This window comes from Hippoglossus stenolepis, chromosome 19 (genome assembly GCF_022539355.2).
Source record: "Hippoglossus stenolepis isolate QCI-W04-F060 chromosome 19, HSTE1.2, whole genome shotgun sequence".
Lineage (NCBI taxonomy): Eukaryota > Metazoa > Chordata > Actinopteri > Pleuronectiformes > Pleuronectidae > Hippoglossus > Hippoglossus stenolepis.
The window spans coordinates 285,640-304,227 of record NC_061501.1 but is presented as its reverse complement, the minus strand read 5'-3'; the positions used below and the strand labels follow the sequence as shown (position 1 = coordinate 304,227).

At 41.6% G+C, this 18,588-nt stretch overlaps 1 protein-coding gene across 3 annotated transcripts in view; it reads left to right on the top strand.

The window, feature by feature from the left end:
* The first annotated feature begins 3,318 nt into the window (after positions 1-3,318).
* Positions 3,319-18,588, top strand: part of dtx3l1 (deltex E3 ubiquitin ligase 3L1) — a 35,670-nt gene continuing 20,400 nt past the window's right edge. For 2 of the 3 annotated variants that reach the window (XR_007032244.1, XM_035142194.2), the window contains exon 1: positions 3,319-4,178. The gene's annotated coding sequence lies outside the window, so the exon portion shown is untranslated. Of the gene's footprint in view, positions 4,191-18,588 lie in introns of all 3 variants that reach the window. The other variant, XM_047337886.1, reaches the window with a different exon arrangement.

The following is an 18,588-nucleotide window of genomic DNA, read 5'->3' as shown; positions in this document are numbered from 1 at the left end:
GATCCGATACCATAGATTATTTACTCAATACATGTGATCGTCAGTTTGCGACAGAGACAAACAGACACACACAAACACACACGTGCCAAGATCTTCCCGCAGATTATGACACAGCGCAGTGTTTTAAATTTATTGTTGCAGAAGAAACGATGCACCGTTTATCCAGAAACATAAATATGAATTCAGCAGGGTTATAAAGATCAGTTCTATGTGTGAGTGATAAGAAAAGACCAGAGGAGCAGAATCACTAGTTGACCTGCGGAGTAATGTGCCTGGATGTGGTGGCGCTGCTAAGAGGGGGCCAGCAGGGTCACCCTTATACAGTAAAGGCTATAATCAAGTGACAACCTAGGGTGATTTCACCAATTGGTTGCGGAACTTCCATTTTGAAGCCTAGAATTTAGAATTTGATCAGCACCATCTTGGCGATTTGGAGCCAGGCTGAGCCGGACGTTACCATATTTGGACAAAAAGGAGGACCTCGGTCTGACCTCTGACCTCTCAACCCAAGGACTGTAAACACACCCACCGGCTACTGACCACAGCCAGCTCCCGACTGGGCTGAGAACTAGCTGCTAACACAGTTAGCTTCCATCATCCAAGGTAAAGTTCAAAGTTCAAGTCTGAAAAGCCAGTGGTCCACATATTTCAGAGCAGTAATGAGTTCTAGCCGAAGCTAAATTGTGTAGTGTAACATGTTTTTTAACACTTTTAATCTGCAGAACATGAGACATCAGAACACGTGAGCTGCTGCATGAACTGTGATAAATAATGGCTGCTGGACTGACTGTTAAACTACACAGTGTTGAACATTTTAAATGTACGAGCAGCTTGTGTTCCTCCAGTCTTTGGACTTCACTCATACAGTAAACGGACGACTGCATCAAGTGCTGTAAGATCCATATGAAATACTACTTTACTATTGTGCTTTCTCAATTCTAACAGTTCTACTGTAATTTATTCTCACTAACTATGAAGCACTAGAGATTAATCTTCCAACGGGGAAGATCATGTTTACCTTGATCCACAACTGTATTTAATTTTTTGTTGGATTATAAATTCATAAATGTAGTTTAATGTGCAAGAAAATTATCTTTGAAACTCTGTTTTAGTACTCATGATTCTAAGGAGCACATCAATCAATCAATCAAATTTTATTTGACTTCTAAAAAAACCTTTTAACAGGGTAAAAAGAACGTAGAAACCTCAGAGAGACCCACATGTGAGGGATCCCTCTCCCAGGATGGACAGAAGTGCAATAGATGTCAAGTGTAAAGGAGAACATCAGAAAGATAAGGGAATTTGCAGCATTGATTAGAATAAACAGTTTGTAGCATAATGGAAGGTAAATGAATTGATGGATTATTGTCAGTAATGCTAGAGTATCTGAGGAGAAATATTGTATATCAAGCAGTCTTGTTTTATCCATAGTCCATGGTCAGCAGCCACCATGATCAGGATCCACCATCACGATCGGATGCCACCATAGTCCACAATCAGGATCCACCATCAGCTGCCACCTCGATCGTGGTCCACCACCACTATCAGATGCCAACGCGATACAGGATCCAAATTACTGCTGGAGGGGTTAAATGTAATTGGAATTATTTCCTTAAATTTAGCTACAGCACTATCAGGTAGACATCTAGAAAATTTGTTTTTTATAAGGGGCATGTATTGTAATAATGAGAAATCAAAGGTTATTAAATTATGGTCTGATAGAATCGGATTATGGAAGTACTATTAGATGTTCCATTTTGACACCGTATGATAGTACAAGGTCAAGTGTGTGGTTACAACAATGAGTAGGTTGGTGTACACACTGACTGAAACCAATTGAGTCTAGTACTGAAATAAATGCTACGCTAAAGCTATCATTGTTATTGTCAACATGAATATTAAACTCACCGACAATAATTCAGAATAAGCCCCAGGAGCACGGTAAACTACAGCAAATATGATTGGCTGTTGCGATTTCTTGGATGGGTGTGGAAGACTAAGAACAAGACTTTCAAATGAGTTGTAGCTTAGTTTAGGTTTAGGATTAATTGATAGACTGGAGTTAAAAATAGCAGCAACTCCACCTCCTCGGCCAAAGTCTCGGAACGTGTGTATTTACATGACTGGGGGGGGTAGATTCATCGTGATGCAGCCAGGTCTCAGTGAGGGACAATAAATCTATTTTGTGATCTGAGACTGGTTCATTTACTAAAACAGCCTTTGATGACAGTGATCTTATGTTTAAAAGTCCACATTTAAAAGTCTTTGTTTGTTGTGTTGTTGCAGAGGTTGTGTTCATTTTTATTGTTTTTTTGTGTGGAATTCTCCCTATGTTTTTGTTTGATTTAAATAATTGAATGGGTCGGGGACAGACACAGTCTCGGGGGTTGTCGTTGTGTGACTGATCCAGAGGGAGCGCAGAGAAGTGTGTAGCACTACAGCTCTGCGTCCTGGTCCCAACTCTGGGTTGTCATTTGGGGTTTATAAACTGAGTCATATTCCTAGATAAGAGAGCTGCTCCATCCCAAGTGGGTTGAATGCCATCTTTCCTAACAAGACCAGGTTTCCTCCAAAAAGTTTGCCAATTGTCTACAAAGCCCACACAATTTACAGGACATCACCTCGACAGCCAGCGGTTAAAAGACAACATGCGGCTAAACATGTCTTGGAAGAGGTCCAGAGAAAACTACAGTGTCCGACATCGTTTTTGCAAAAGCACACACCGACTCCACATTAACTTTAGTGACCTCCGACACACAAAGCCGGGAGTTGTTGCTGCCGACGTGAATTATGATCTTAATGTATTTACGTTTAGCTTTAGCCAGCAGCTTCAGTTTTGATTAAATGTCGCCTGCTCTGGCCCCTGGCATGCAATTGACTATGGTCACTGGTGTCGCAAACCTCACGTTTCTCAGGACCGAGTCTCCAATGACCAGAGTTTGCTTCTCAACGGGTGCGTCGTTGAGTGGAGAGAATCTGTTTGAAACTCAAACTGGTGGGTCTTTAATCGTGGGCTTTTTAAAGATAGCACTATGCCCCCTCCGGACAGTCACCCAGCCACCCTGGGCTCCCGGCTGCTTGGGACAAGTCGAAGGACTGCCAGCGAAGGCTAAGCTAGGTATCTCTGTGGCAGCTAGCGGGGGCTGGCTAACTACAGCTAAAGGAGGTTCTAAGCTGCGGAACCGAGCTTCTACCCTTTGTACCCTTTTACCCTGTTAAAAGGTTTTTTTAGTAGTTTTTCCTTACTCTTGTTGAGGGTTAAGGGCAGAGGATGTCACACCTTGTTAAAGCCCTATGAGACAAATTGTGATTTGTGAATATGGGCTATACAAATCAAATTTGATTGATTGATTGAAATACAATTTGAAAAAAATCAAATATACACAGGTGCTTAGGGTCTACCAGGCGCATTATATGAGTGAACTATTATTGTCTGATTAAGTTATGTTTAACCTGTTGAAATAGGCTTTTTTTTTATGATGTTGAAGGGGGCGGTGCCCCGTATTAACAAGACGTCTAAGGACATTTTCTTGATTTTGATATGTTATCTTAAATTTGCCTTAATAAGCTTTTGCATTAGCATGATGCAAAAGTGTTTTATATACTTTTTCATGACACGTCTGTCTATATACTGGGGCTCAAATTTGACCTAGCGCACCTAGGGTAAAAAAGACAATTTTACCCTAAAAGTGTAGGATTAAATTAAAATTTTCAAATCTTTTTTTGTAAAACTACACCATTGCGGATGAACTGTTTTGATGCTTAAAATTGGTTTTCCGAAATCTTGGGTTCTGGAAAGTAGGGGAATTAGTTATAAAGTAGATGATGAATTTCAAATCATTGTCAAAAATAATTGTAAAAACACTTTTTGAGCAGAAGTGTTCTTTGGCTGTTTCTTTGCAAGAAGTGCAGTAATTTGCTGTTGTATTTCTTGCTCACCTGCCACGCCTCCACGCATACCTGCAGACTGTTTTCTGTCCTCCTCACACACACGAACACACTACCATACCTGTCAAAGCTGCTACACCAGTTTAGCAACTTCACACACCCATTTATCTTTCCCCTTTTTCTGTCGCAAGTCATTGTGAACTGAACATCTCAACTGCAGGACAGCACAGTAGAGGGACGGAAGAAAACAAGGGCATTGCACTACAATTTGGTGAAGAGCATTTCGACAGGTACTGATGACGGTAACAACACCACACTGTTGATAATGTTACTGTAATGATTAGAATGTCGGATACCTTCTTTGGTTGTGGCGTCTGCCAAATGTGTGATTGTGGTGAAGTAGTGAACACAAACCTATTAAACTAAACAGCAAAAAACTACAGGCTTTCATTGCACGTTTCCACAGACCTGTTCGATTAGAACAGGACAAGCAGAACAAGTGGAGAATCAATTGAAAAAAATAGAAATATAATGACCACATAAAAATTACTAACTATAAATTTGGAACTCTGATGACTAATTAAATTAACTAGTGCAGGGCCTAAACATGCCTGTTTAGAATGGGCTATTTGCTTGGTCTGCTGAAGAGCCTACTTCAGAAGTATTTCTTGTCATTAGTGAGCCCTCCTCAAACAGACCTACAGTATACATCAGAGTGAAGTTTTCATTCATCCTACCTGGTTTATCTTGAATGATGATTTTAAAGTCAGTGTTTTTCATTAAATGAAACTGAATTTTAGTTATTACTGTTCACGTGAACTGGGGTTATTTTTTCATACATTGCATCTCAGCTATTTAAGAGGTCTGTTTAGCAAGCGACACAATCTTCACACCCAAGTTCACAACTGCTCAAAATACAAGGTGTAGAATTCAGCATTACAGCAACAAATCAAGCATTCTTTTACTTTAAAGACATGCTGACATGCTGCGGTGACAATATTGTATCACTTACAGTTTCAATTGTGTGCTTATGGATTTCTGCTCGTCTTCATCTCTCCTAATCTCCATTCTTATTCCCTGAGGCTAATTTCCAGCCATAGTGATACTTATCTGTTTACACACCCATACATCTCTCTCTCCTTTAGCAACCTGTTTGCCAGTTGATGGTGGTTTACATCTCATTAGTTGTTAGCATAGCAATTTAGCTTTAGCGGATAACGATTGCTTCTCTCTCTAATTACATTACATTTAATTTAGCTGACGCTTTTATCGAACGCGACTTACAATAAGTAAGCTCTCTCCTGCTCAGTGTGCTTGATGTTAAGTTACTCCTCTGCTTTCTTTAGCGATAACAGTACTTGTAATAAATATAGTTTATTTGACCGGATGGAGGCGATACTTAAGTCAATTGGAGGCGTGGCTATGCAACATGGAAACTAAGTCATTATCCGATTTAGTTAGCCAGTAGCCAGTGCAAGCCAAGCAGTTTTAGCGTTACCAGCACCCCCAGCAGCTCACAAGCAGCCGGGATCCAAGAGTGCTGAATGACTTTCTGCAATAAGAAGAGAACTCCTAAACTGAAGCTCCCAGTTCACCACCAACCCATTCACATCTCTAATAGATTTTCCCCACTCAGCGAAACACTCGCTGAGGAACCAACTCTGGTTACTGGAGATTCAATTCTGAGAAATGTGAAGTTAAGGACACTAGCAACCATAGGTAAATGTATTCCTGGGCCAGACGGGTGATAGGGTCATATTTAAAACTACTGGCTAAGCGTCAGTGCAGGTACAGTGAAATTTGTATTCTCGTGAGCAGTGACAAAGTCCAGCTACATCGGTCAGAGGTCACCAAAATTAATATCGATTTTTGCGCAAACAATGATCCAGAGCAGCAACAGCTGCAAGGACCCTATGAGGATTGCTCTGATTATTATTTTAAGGGCCCAAGCAGCAACCACTGTGAGGACCCAGTTGGGATTGCTCTGATTATTAGGTCCAGAGCACGACAGTTTTTGCTAGAATTATTCTTGTTTTTATTCTTCTGCATGTTGAAATGCCTTTTTGGGCACCTTAACATACTGGAAAACACACCAATTTCGGCAGGTGGGTAAGGTCTGGCGAAAATTTACGTATTTGAATGTGTTCGGAAACATGTCTCCAAAAATGGCTCAATAGCGCCCCCTATAATCGTACTTCTGCAGATTTCATGCGATCAACTTCACATTTGGTTTATGTCATGCGACTTTCTGATTAAAAGTTATATAAACTGTGAGTTCATGGGGCGTGGTTGTGACGTGGCGACAGATTTTGATGATTCGTGCTCATAACTTCCATGTATATTGTTCAATCTGCCTCAAACCACATATGTACAACAAAGGTCCCGCCCTGAACAGCTCCATATAATAATATTCTATCATAGTCATAGCACCCCCTACCTGTAACAGGAAATATCATGTTTTACATTTAAGTGTCCTGCAGCAAGCCCGTTCAGAGTATGCATGTGAAATTTGGTCAGGACAGCTTAAAGCAGTTGGTGATGCTATAGAATCTAACATGTGAGTTTTCATCAGGGGGCTTGTCCTTGGCATGGCGGAGAATCTCGGTGTCTCGCCAAGAACCTTCAAGTAGCTGTAACTTCCATGTTTTTGCTCCAATTACTGTCAAACTGTATATGTGTGATAAGGAGCCTACCACGAAGAGTTCTATATGGCAATATACTTTAATAGTTACAGCGCCCCCTAGCTGTGACAGGAAGTACCATGTTTTATACTTTGACATACTACACCTAGCTTTTTCATTTGATCCACCTCAAAATTAGTCAGGGAAGCCTGGAGACACTGGTGACTCCATGTTGTGACACTTGAGCCTTTACGTTGAAGGCGTAGGGTTATGGTGAGACCTTCAATAGAACGCTGACAAACAGAAAGTGGTTATAACGTCACTGCATATTCTCCAATCTGCCTCAAACTTGACATGTACAATGAGAGTCACTAGATAAACACACCCCAAGGAAAATATTTAGCAGCTGAGGCAAAAAAGCTCAACAGCACCAATTGCTGGAAACAGGAAGTGTTGCCCCTGATTCAAATGTCATCGAATTTACATGACTCCAGAATCGTTGAACCAGCTGAATTGTGAGGCGTAATCAGCAAGCATTCTCCAGGGCCACCCGGACGCAAGGACTTGCTCTAACATCCTTCCGGTAGAGCTCCAAGTGAGTGCCTCTTATAGCGTCTTGCTTTTCATCCATGCATCCATGTTATCAGATTAGAGCATCCACATCGCCTGGGCGAGCAGGTGGCTCAGTCGCGGTTGTGTTGTTGTTGTGAATGCGTCTGTGCTATAGACTGTATATGAAGATGAACATTGTGTCCGTGACGTCACCCCTTGGTTTCTGAAGAGCGAATTCCAAGCTCATAGTGGGCGTTTCACCCACCCTGCTGGTGCCTGACTCCTCCAAGGGCCTGTCTAATCCAAAAATGGTTAAAGAGGAGGAGCGTGAGTCAAGCTGAGGTGGGCTGAAAGAAGACTGACTGCTGAGACGCTGAGACACAGCCCCGGTGCTCAACTATACCTGGTTGGCACAGGCTAAGGAGTTAGGCTAGATGCAACCCGGTATTGCTAACCAGCTAACACTGAGGTCTTGTTGCTTTGGGATGGTAGCAGTCGTCCCATCGAACATACCTAGATGTAAGTTACCCTGAAACTATACAACAAAATGTATTGATTTATCTATTATCATAATCATTCTACATGTGCCTACATGTGTAAAGTCATTTTAATATGTAATTATGGTAATTGGTAAAGCTAACCCCTAACCTCAGTCTAATTTTTTGTTAAGAGTCGTGTGTTTGGTTGTCACTTGATTGAAATTTTAATAAGTTAATATGAATAAGCTACATGTGTAAGTTGCATGTGATAGCAGCTATACTGTGTTTCACAAATGTTTTGATGCAGGCTGTATAACCACCATTACAATCACCACCTAGTTTTTTAGCTTAGTTAAGGAATCACAGTGAATTAGACTGCAGATGCGTAATTACATGACAGTTTAGCTATGATTATAATCTCCGCACAACGGTGTTGTAAATAGTTCTCATATTGATTATATATTTATATTTACACAGAGAGAAGGACTTGATGTGGACTGTTAACAACAGCACTGTGAGAGAATACATCGCTGCCTGGACATCGCTCATCATCCCCCTTCAGAAATATATACACCATGGATCGCGTAGGAACTTCGCGATAACCATTCTCATCCTCCTTGATCTGAGTGCAGCCTTTGACACAATGTCTCATAATATTCTCCTTGACAGACTAGCCAACATTGGCATCACCAACACACTCTTGAACTCAGTTCATCCAACTCAAATCTTTCAAATCCTATCCATTTCCAGTCAGTATTGGTGTTCCCCAGGGTTCTGTCCTGGGGCCCCTTCTGTTTATCATCTATTTACCTCCTCTTGGCCATATCTTTCATACATTTCCATTGCTATGCAGAGCACTTCCAGCTCCACCTGTACACCAAACCTACCTCTATCATCCCGCATACCTCCCTCTCTGATTTCCTTAAGGAAATAAAAAAAAATGTTATCCTTCAATATTAATAATTCCTTAGTGTTGCATACTTCCTCCTCTGGTGTCCAGGCTATGTAGACATACATCAGCAAATCACCGTCTGCTCTAGGATTAGGCAACTCAATCATTGGGAGATTGTGGACGTCTCGTGCTCTTGTTCTTGTGGATATGGGACTGAGTCTGTCCAACCCGAGACTATTTTGTGCGGCGAGGGTTGCAGCCTGATGTGGTGTGTTCTGTTGCGGCAGACGGTCCTTGGATGTCCCATGAGTTAGCAGGCTGTTGGTTTGGATGACTCTGATGTGTGGCTGAGGCAGGAAGGAGATCCAGTTCTTTCTGTGAATGTGAGAGCTGAGGACATTGATTAGTTTCCCTCCCCTCCCTCTTCCGCCTCTGCTCACTACTTGGCTGTCTGTTTCTTTTTTTGATTCTCTTCTCCATATCATAAATGCTATCCAATTTATTTAGGTCCCGAGCACAACAGTGCAAGGACCTATTGTTTTTGCTAGAATTCTTCTTCTGACGAAAGAAATGGATTTTTGGGGGCCTTAACATACTCGAAAACTCACCCGTCAGGTCTGGTGAAGATTTACGTATTTTGATGTGCTCGGGAACATATGGCTCAATAGTGCCCACTACAATTTTCTTACTTTCACCTACAGTAATGAAAATTGGCACACATGTATATCATGCCCAGACACAAAAAATATTCTTGACACTCTACAACACACCCACCAGGAAGATGGCCATTTTGGATTGAATATGAATTTTTGTAGTTTTCACACGTGCTACAAATTCGTACTTCTCCTAGAAATTTCATGCGATCTACTTCACATTAGGTTTATGTCATGTAAGAGACTTTCTGATTAAAATGTTTATAAACTATTTGTCTTTTTGGGTGCCTTGCCTGAGAATTTCGATGATTCGCCATTAAACAAGTGCTTATAACTTCCAAGTATATTGTACAATCTGCCTCAAACCACATATGTATGACAAAAGTCCCGCCCTGAATAGCTCAATATGATAATATTCAATAATAGTCATAGCTGTAATTTTTTTTCTAGCTGTAACAGGAAATGTCACGTTTTACATTTGAGCGTCCTGCTGTTAGCCCGTTCACCCGATTCATGTGACATTTGGTCAGGAGAGCCTAAAGGAGTTGGTGATGCCATAGAATCAAACTTGTGAGTTTTCATCAGGGGGCGTGTCCTTGGCATGCCGGCAAATCTTGATGTCTCGCCCAAAACCTTCAAGTAGCTGTAATTTTCATGTTTTTGCTCAAGTTACTGTGAAACTATTTGTGTTATAATAAACCCACCCCGAAGAGTTCTATATGCAAATAGACTTTAATAGTCAAAGCGCCCCTAGCTGTGACAGGGAGTATCATGTTTTATACTTAGACATGTAATGCCCATAGACTGTATATATAATGGACGTAGGGTCCGTGACGTCACCCGTTGGTTTCTGAAGAGTGAAAATTAGGCTAGTAGTAGGCGTTCACCCGGCGCCATCTTGCCGGTGCTGACTCCTCCTAGTTCCTGGCTAACCAATAAATGGGCAAAGAGGAGGAGCGCGAGTGAAGACTGACAGCTGAGCCACGCCCGCAGAGCTCAATGTTACCTGGTTAGCTCAGGCTAAGGAGCTAGGCTACATGCTACCCGCGGCTGCTAACCGGCTAGCGCTGCGGTGTTGTTGCTTCCGGATGGTCGCGATGTTTACAACGAACTCAGTAGAGGTAAGTAACCTTGAAACTACACAACAACAAAACCTATTGCTTTATCTATTATCATAATCATATGCTTACATGCCTCAAGTGGTTTTTAATATGTAATTGTTATAAAAGGTACTGTTTATTTAACACGTGTAATGAACAGATTGAAGCAAATTAACTACACTACTACAGCCGTGTTTGGTTGTGACTTGATTTTAATTTTAATAAGTTAATAAGTTAATATGAATACGCTACATGTGTAAGTTGCATGTGATAGTAACTATATGTTTCACAAATGTTGTGATACATGCTGGTATAACCACCATTACTATTGCCACCTTGTTTATTTAGCCTGTTATGGAATTTACAGTGAATTAGACAGTTTAGATATGATTATAATCTCCACACACCACTGTTGGTTCTCATATTTATTATATAATTATGTTTTCACACTGAGAGAAGTGGAGAGACTTGATGTGGACTGTTATCAACAGCTCTGTGGGAGATTATCACCTTGAATATTACAGATGAGGTAGAAAGACATTTGATCTATTTGTACAATGTTTTATTTCTTTCAGTACATTACATTTCATTTAGCTGATGCTTTATCCAAAGCGACTTACAATATGTGCATTTATCCATGAGGGTACAAACCCAGAGCCCAGTACATTGGTTCTGTCTGAAATCTGTGGTGCTTCCACCTGCTGAACACAGAATAAACTGTAAGAACCAGTCTTTGCTGGAACATACACAACATAAAACATCCTTTTATAGTGAGTTTCTTCTTTTCATTAGATGAAGCACTGCAGCACCTGATGTCCTCAGCATCCACTGTGGCAGCAGCAACATGGTGGAGATCGGCAGCTTCAGGCTGGTCAACATGAGGACGACCTGCACCAGCTTCATCTGCACAACACTTCATGTTTTCCTCCTTTAACTAAAGATGGCCTGCAACTGTTTAGAGTTGGCAGTCATTGCTAAGTGTCATGGATAATAGAGTTAATTTCTATATTCATTATGGTTGGTTAAAAAAATGAACACTTATCAGAACAATGTTTATCTTTTACTTTCTGATTTGATACACTTTAGATAAAAACCCAGTGTTTTATTTTTCTTCTTTGCCATAAGAGACAGAACACAGTCAGCACAGCTGTGTCCTTCAGGCTCGTCCGTCACTAATAAAATGACAGGAAACATAAAAGTATGGCATTATTGTAGAGGAAGTGTTACTTATGAACAAAGTTTGTATCCTTATTTTCTGTGGATATTCAACTATGTATTTGAATATGGTTTTGGATTAAACAGTGCACTACCAAGACAATGAATGTACAGTATGGAGTTCTTCCACATTAATAGTATTGCATTTATAATTTAATGCATTATGTATTATGTGCAATACTTTGCTTTGATTGTTTGTAAGTTATGAAAACCTGGAGTCAGTGTTGAAGTGATGACCCTCAGTGTTCAGTCTGGTTGGATTCCAGTTGTGTCTCATGTTGGACATCCACAGGTGCAGGCTGTCTGAGTCACCTAGAGGAACATTCAACACAAATACACAGATATGTAAAGTCATACATGTGCCAGGTTAACTCCTTAACAGACTTTTACATGGTAAAAATAAAAGTTTATTACTTCAAAGTTCATCAGATCATAATCATTTCAGCTTAGGAAATAGGTGGTGGACATCAGCCTCAGGTTCTCTATGTGAATGTCTATTCTAGTAAAGTTACACTTCCTATAATTTATTTATGTGACAAAAAAATACATTATTCTGCATGTCCACTTATTTAACACAATAATTCAGTAAAGTCTGCCTAAGATTAACGATGTAAAAACTGAATGTAGCCGACAGGTTTAGTTTTCACTAACACGTTACAACACATCAACACCAATACTCTGAATAAAGAGCTTTAGGAGACGTAATGCTACTTTAAACAGCTGCTCTTAAAATGCAGATGTGACTTTAAATACTCACGTTTCAGTTGATCACAGTAAATCTGTTTCTGCAGAATAATAATCTGTGTAACGTAGTCAAGTCAAATGGGTTGGCGAGTGAAACAACTTTACATAACATTAGATATCTTACGTGGTGGAGCTTATTCTCCAAACACACACAGTCGCCTGTCTCGGTTCATGTCGGTAATAACTCCCGTACGGTCCTGTTAGCATCGCCATTACTGCTGGTATCTTGCCTGCAGGCTAGCGGAGCTAAGCTAACAAGCCAGGTACAGAGACACCGATACCTGCTCATCACTACTAACACTAACACATACATAAAATAAACTTTACTTACCACAGAAACGGGAGCGCAGACGTCTTTAAGTTCTCCGTCCGGGGAACAAGCCGAACATCAAACCGTATTATTCATCCGATATGTGAGTGAAACCTCTCCACAGACTCAGGTCCTGTTCGGTGACGGGGGTTAGCCTGTTAGCCTGTTAGCTCAGGTGAAGCCGAGCAGGCAACAGGCTAGGAGCTGGAGTCGCGAGCTAACGGTGACGTCACCTGTCCATCAAGTGATAATTATTCATAATATCAAACCTCTATATAATTTAAACGAGTGAGTTAGAAAAAAATTCACCCCCCTCAGAGTTGTCATGAAGGAAGAACTAAGTGATTGAGACTAAAACCGTTTTTTGAACCATGCTGTAAACAGGTTTAATTCTGCTCTAAAGTCGGGCTTTTTAACATGGGAGTCAATGGGAATTGACTCCTTCTTGGAGCCAGCCTCAAGTGGCCACCCAGTGAACTGCAGCTTTTTGCACTTCCGTATTGGCCTCATCGCTCAGCCCGGGATGTTGCCCCTTGGTACACACCAGAGAGAACACTGTTGCGTAATGCCTAGATTTTTCAGTTGACCTCAAAATTTGTCAGGGAAACCTTGAGACGCTGGTGACGCCATGATGTGACACTTAAGCCTTTACATCAAACCGCAATGGCGTGCATTTCGATGGAAGGCAAACAAACAGGAAGTAGCTGTAACGTCAATGCACATGCTCCAATCTGCCTCAAAATGGATATGTACAATGAAAGTCACTACGTGAACACAAGGACAATATTTGTTAGCTGAGGCAGAATGGCTCAACAGTGCCACCAACTGGAAACTGCAAGTAGTCCCTCTGGTTCAAACGTCTTTGGAATAACCTATTTTTCACAGCCGACTCAAGACCTCAGCTGAATCGTGAGACATGATCAGCGAGCATTCTCCAGCACCACCCAGTGGACGTGGGGGCACGCTCTCACAATCCTTCCCGTTGAGTCCCGGGCGAACGCCTCTTCGTGGGGGTGACAGGGGGGATGCGGCCACGCCGGTGGCGAAACTCAGGACCGCATCGTACTTGCTCGCAAGTCTAGTTTGGTTTTACTCATATTTTCCCAATTTATTTAGCAGTGTCTGTGTTTTATTTATACTAAAACTACCATTATCAGGAAATCCAAACTTTTCTACCCACAACGGAAGCTGTTTACAGGAGTCATCACCATGTTTCTCACACATAATTTTTGCAGATTCCATTAGATCAGACTTGTTAGTCAAAGGTTTGCTATTAATTTTCCCTATTTTGATATTAATTCACAGTCACTCACTCAGCATACAGAGATATCTCTCAGACCTGACATTTATTGATATTTTTCTTTATTTTTTTTATCAATGGGTCATCGCCCCTAAGGAATGTTACTCTTTACCTCAGACGTCTCCTGTGGTCTTCAATACTGCATCCTCCTTAAAAAAACGAGATGCCGTATCACACCCTCTTCACCCCACGATCTCACAAGGCACCTCTTCTCACCCTGGGAGTCGATAACGACCTGCCCTCAGGAGAGGTAGACAACTTGGGTCTTGGGCGATTTAAAATCCCTTCACTGACTGTGTGCAGAATTTCACTTGGTCTTGAAAGTGGTCTGAAGAAGGTATGAGTTTGGCATCCCGGACGAGCCCCCAAATTGTTGTGGCAATTCTGTAATTCCACGCTGACAACGAGGAACGAGAGACAAATCTCTTACAGTATTGTCACACTTTAATGCTCAGAGCATGGTGCACAAGACAAATGTTGGTATGTAATATGCACACCGATGGGAAGCTGGTCTTTTTCTTTATACATTTGGCACGTTCCTCCCCCTCTGGTTTAGGTTGTTTCTAAGCCATAGGTCAGGATTTTCTGCTGACATCAACAATGCATTAGTTTAGACAATCAGGTCAAGATTCATTAAGTTGGTCAGGATTCAGCATTATCAAGGTTACATTGTATAAGATGTATTAATGATCAATCATAGGGGAAATGAACATAATTACATTGTGCATGATCAAAATGTTACATTTCCATGACCCCTGAGACTCAAAAAGTGCTTTGTGGACTCAAACACTTTACCCACCCTTTCATTGGCATAGTGGTGAGTAGATAATGAGTGAATTTTTATTTTTTGGTGAACTATGCCTTTAAGATGTAGCGAGGCAGCATTGCAGCCCTTCCAGGAAGCCCCACATTTGGCTCCATGCCTGTCTGGTTGCGGTTCTGCTCCGGGTGGTAAGGGGATGTTTGGAGCCATAGCTAGGTTGTGCAGGACACAGCAAGCCAGGATAATTCTGCACACCTTCTCAGGTTTATAAAGGAGCTTGCTGCCAGCTGTGTCACATCCAACGAGCCTTGAGCTGTCCAAATGTGCACTATTATATATATATACACTACCGTTCAAAAGTTTGGGGTCACCCAGACAATTTCGTGTTTTCCATGAAAACTCACACTTTTATTTATCAAATGAGTTGCAAAATGAATAGAAAATATAGTCAAGACATTGACAAGGTTAGAAATAATGATTTTTATTTGAAATATTAATTTTGTTCTTCAAACTTAGCTTTCGTCAAAGAATGCTCCATTTGCAGCAATTACAGCATTGCAGACCTTTGGCATTCTAGCTGTTAATTTGTTGAGGTAATCTGTAGAAATTTCACCCCACGCTTCCTGAAGCACCTCCCACAAGTTGGATTGGCTTGATGGGCACTTCTTGCGTACCATACGGTCAAGCTGCTCCCACAACAGCTCAATGGGGTTGAGATCTGGTGACTGCGCTGGCCACTCCATTACAGACAGCGTACCAGCTGCCTGCTTCTTCCTAAATAGTTCTTGCATAATTTGGAGGTGTGCTTTGGGTCATTGTCCTGTTGTAGGAGGAAATTGGCTCCAATCAAGCGCTGTCCACAGGGTATGGCATGGCGTTGCAAAATGGAGTGATAGCCTTCCTTATTTAAAATCCCTTTTACCTTGTACAAATCTCCCACTTTACCAGCACCAAAGCAGCCCCAGACCATCACATTACCTCCACCATGCTTGACAGATGGCGTCAGGCATTCTTCCAGCATCTTTTCACCTGTTCTGCGTCTCACAAATGTTCTTCTGTGTGATCCAAACACCTCAAACTTTGATTCGTCTGTCCATAACACTTTTTCCAATCTTCCTCTGTCCAATGTCTGTGTTCTTTTGCCCATATAAATCCTTTCTTTTTATTGGCCAGTCTCAGATATGGCTTTTTCTTTGCCACTCTGCCTAGAAGGCCAGCATCCCGAGTCGCCTCTTCACTGTAGACGCTGACACGGCTTTGGCGGGTACCATTTAAAGAAGCTGCCAGTTGAGGGACCTGTGAGGCGTCTATTTCTCAAACTAGAGACTCTAATATACTTGTCTTCTTGCTGAGTTGTGCACCGGGCCTCCCACTTCTCTTTCTACTCTGGTTAGAGCCCGTTTGTGCTGTTCTCTGAAGGGAGTAGTACACACCGTTGTAGGAAATTTTCAGTTTCTTCGCAATTTCTCGCATGGAATAGCCTTCATTTCTAAGAACAAGAATAGACTGGCGAGTTTCACATGAAAGTTTCTTTTCTCGCCATTTTGAGAGTATAATCGAACCCACAAATGTGATGCTCAGATACTCAACTAGCTCAAAGGAAGGCCAGTTTTATAGCTTCTCTCACCAGCAAAACAGTTTTCAGCTGTGCTAACATAATTGCACAAGGGTTTTCAAGGGTTTTCTAATCATCCATTAGTCTTCTAAGGCGATTAGCAAACACAATGTACCATTAGAACACTGGAGTGATAGTTGCTGGAAATGGGCCTCTATACACCTATGTAGATATTTCATTAAAAAACAGACGTTTCCACCTAGAATAGTCATTTACCACATTAACAATGTATAGAGTGTATTTCTGATTAATTTAATGTTATCTTCATTGAAAAAAACAGTGCTTTTCTTTGAAAAATAAGGAAATTTCTAAGTGACCCCAAACTTTTGAACGGTAGTGTATATGTGTGTGTATATAAATATGATTTTCTAAGCTCTCATATGTGATTTCATGCCAGTAGAAATTGCTAGGAGTGACAGATCAATTATAGGTCAAACAATTTAACAACAGCCAAAACTGTTACATTTCAATATGAACATTCTCATATACTCTATTGTAAACTAAGCAAACTATCTCAACTGGTATAGTTGAAGATTTTAATTATGACAATAAATATTGAGAATGAAAGTGCATCAATTTCATGGTTATTTAATACATTTGGTCATCGCATTAGTAAATTAAACAATTTCCGTCTATTAAAGCCTTTTTTATTTAAATATATGGATTTTTAATATACTATGTGTTTAGTTAAAAGGATGTGTGTTTAGATTTTCTAGGACAGGCCTTTATCATTTATGATGTTTGTCCAGAATGATTGGGTGGGCAGAGCCAGATGGCATGAAGATAATCATCTCTTGTTTTTAATGTGCAGTGTGTACATTTGTCATTGTTTACGGGTCCCATTTGAGATTAGATAAAATAAGATAATCCACACAATAGGGAAATTTGCTGTATTACAGCATCAACAGTAAAAATGGGCATCAGTAAGTAATAAGTAATATGCAATACTTTAGTGTAAGGAATGTAAAAAAAATTTCGAAAAATATCGAAAAAAGTATATAGTTAAACTAATATATACAGTGTAAAAGTGTGAGAATATGTATAGTGAATGAATTGCATATGAACCATTGATATTGCACATGCCGATGAATATAGCACAGTGATTATTGCACAGTTAAGAGAGTTAAAGTCCACTCCATAATGGTGCATGTAGTTCTACTGGGAGCAGAGCTGGTTGTACAGTCTGCTGCAAGAAGGAACAACCTGCGATACCTCTCAGTCTGCCGCTGAAGGAGCAGCCCAGTGCTGTGATGGTGTCCTGCAGTGGGTGGGACTGGTTGTCCATCAGAGAAGACAGCTTTGCCTTCATCCTCCTCTGTCCCACCACCTCCACTGGGTCAAGCGGGTATTCCAGGACCGAGCTAGCCCTGCTAATCAGTCTATCCAGTCTCTTTCTGTCAGCAGCTGAAATGCTGCTGACCGAGCAGCCCACTCCAAAGAAGATGGCCAATGCCACCACAGAGTCATAAAAGGTCTTCAGGAGTGCCCCCTGCACCCCAAAAGACCTCAGTCTCTTGGCCCTTCTTGAATAGTGCACTGGCATGATCAGTCCAGTCCAGTTTATTGTTCAGGTGAACACCCAGCTGCACTATCTCGATGTCCATTCCCTGGATGTTCACAAGTGTCGGGGCGGTGTTTCTGTGCCTGCGGAAATCTACCAGCAGTTCTTTGGTTTTCCCCAATGTCTTACTGAGGCTGACAATTGCAGAGTCATCAGAGAACTTCTGCAGGTGACAGGAGGGTGATTGGTTGATCAAGTCTGCAGTGTAGAGGGTGAAGACAAAAGGAGCCGGAACCGTTCCCTGCGGGGGCCTCGAACTGCAGACAGCCTTGTCCGACACATAGTCTCGGGTCCTCCCATAATGGGGTCGGTTAGTCAGGTAGTCCGATATCCAGGATGTGAGGTCCCCCAGAAGTGCCGGTCAATCTTTCCAGGCTTTGCCAGGTGAGAAAGAGCTCTGTGATGTAGGTAGATGATGGCGTCATCCACCCCGATGCCAGGCTGATAGGCGAACTGTAGCGGGTCCATCTTTGGTCTCACCAGGGGGCGGAGATGTTTTAGGACAAGCCGCTCCAGGGTCTTCATCAGGTGGGATGTTAGTGTCACCGGCCTGTAGTTGCTGAGGTCTTTTGGGTGCGGAGTCTTTGGCATGGGTACCACGCAGGAGGTCTTCAAAAGCTGTGGTACTGTCCCCAGCGCCAGGCTCATGTTGAAGATGACCTCCATAATCCCGCAAGCTGGTCAGCGCAGGATTTGAGGAACCGGGTATCTCCTCATTCAGCACCGCTGTGTTACAAAGCGCTAATAGCTGATCCCTACTGTACACCACAAGAGTGTAAAAAACAGCAGAAAGAACACTGCAAGCGTGATGCACTTGGTTTCCATAGTGCACAAATGTCAGCAGAACAAAAACACACAAAGCAAAAAGAGAGTAAGAAAAAACGAAAGAAGACCA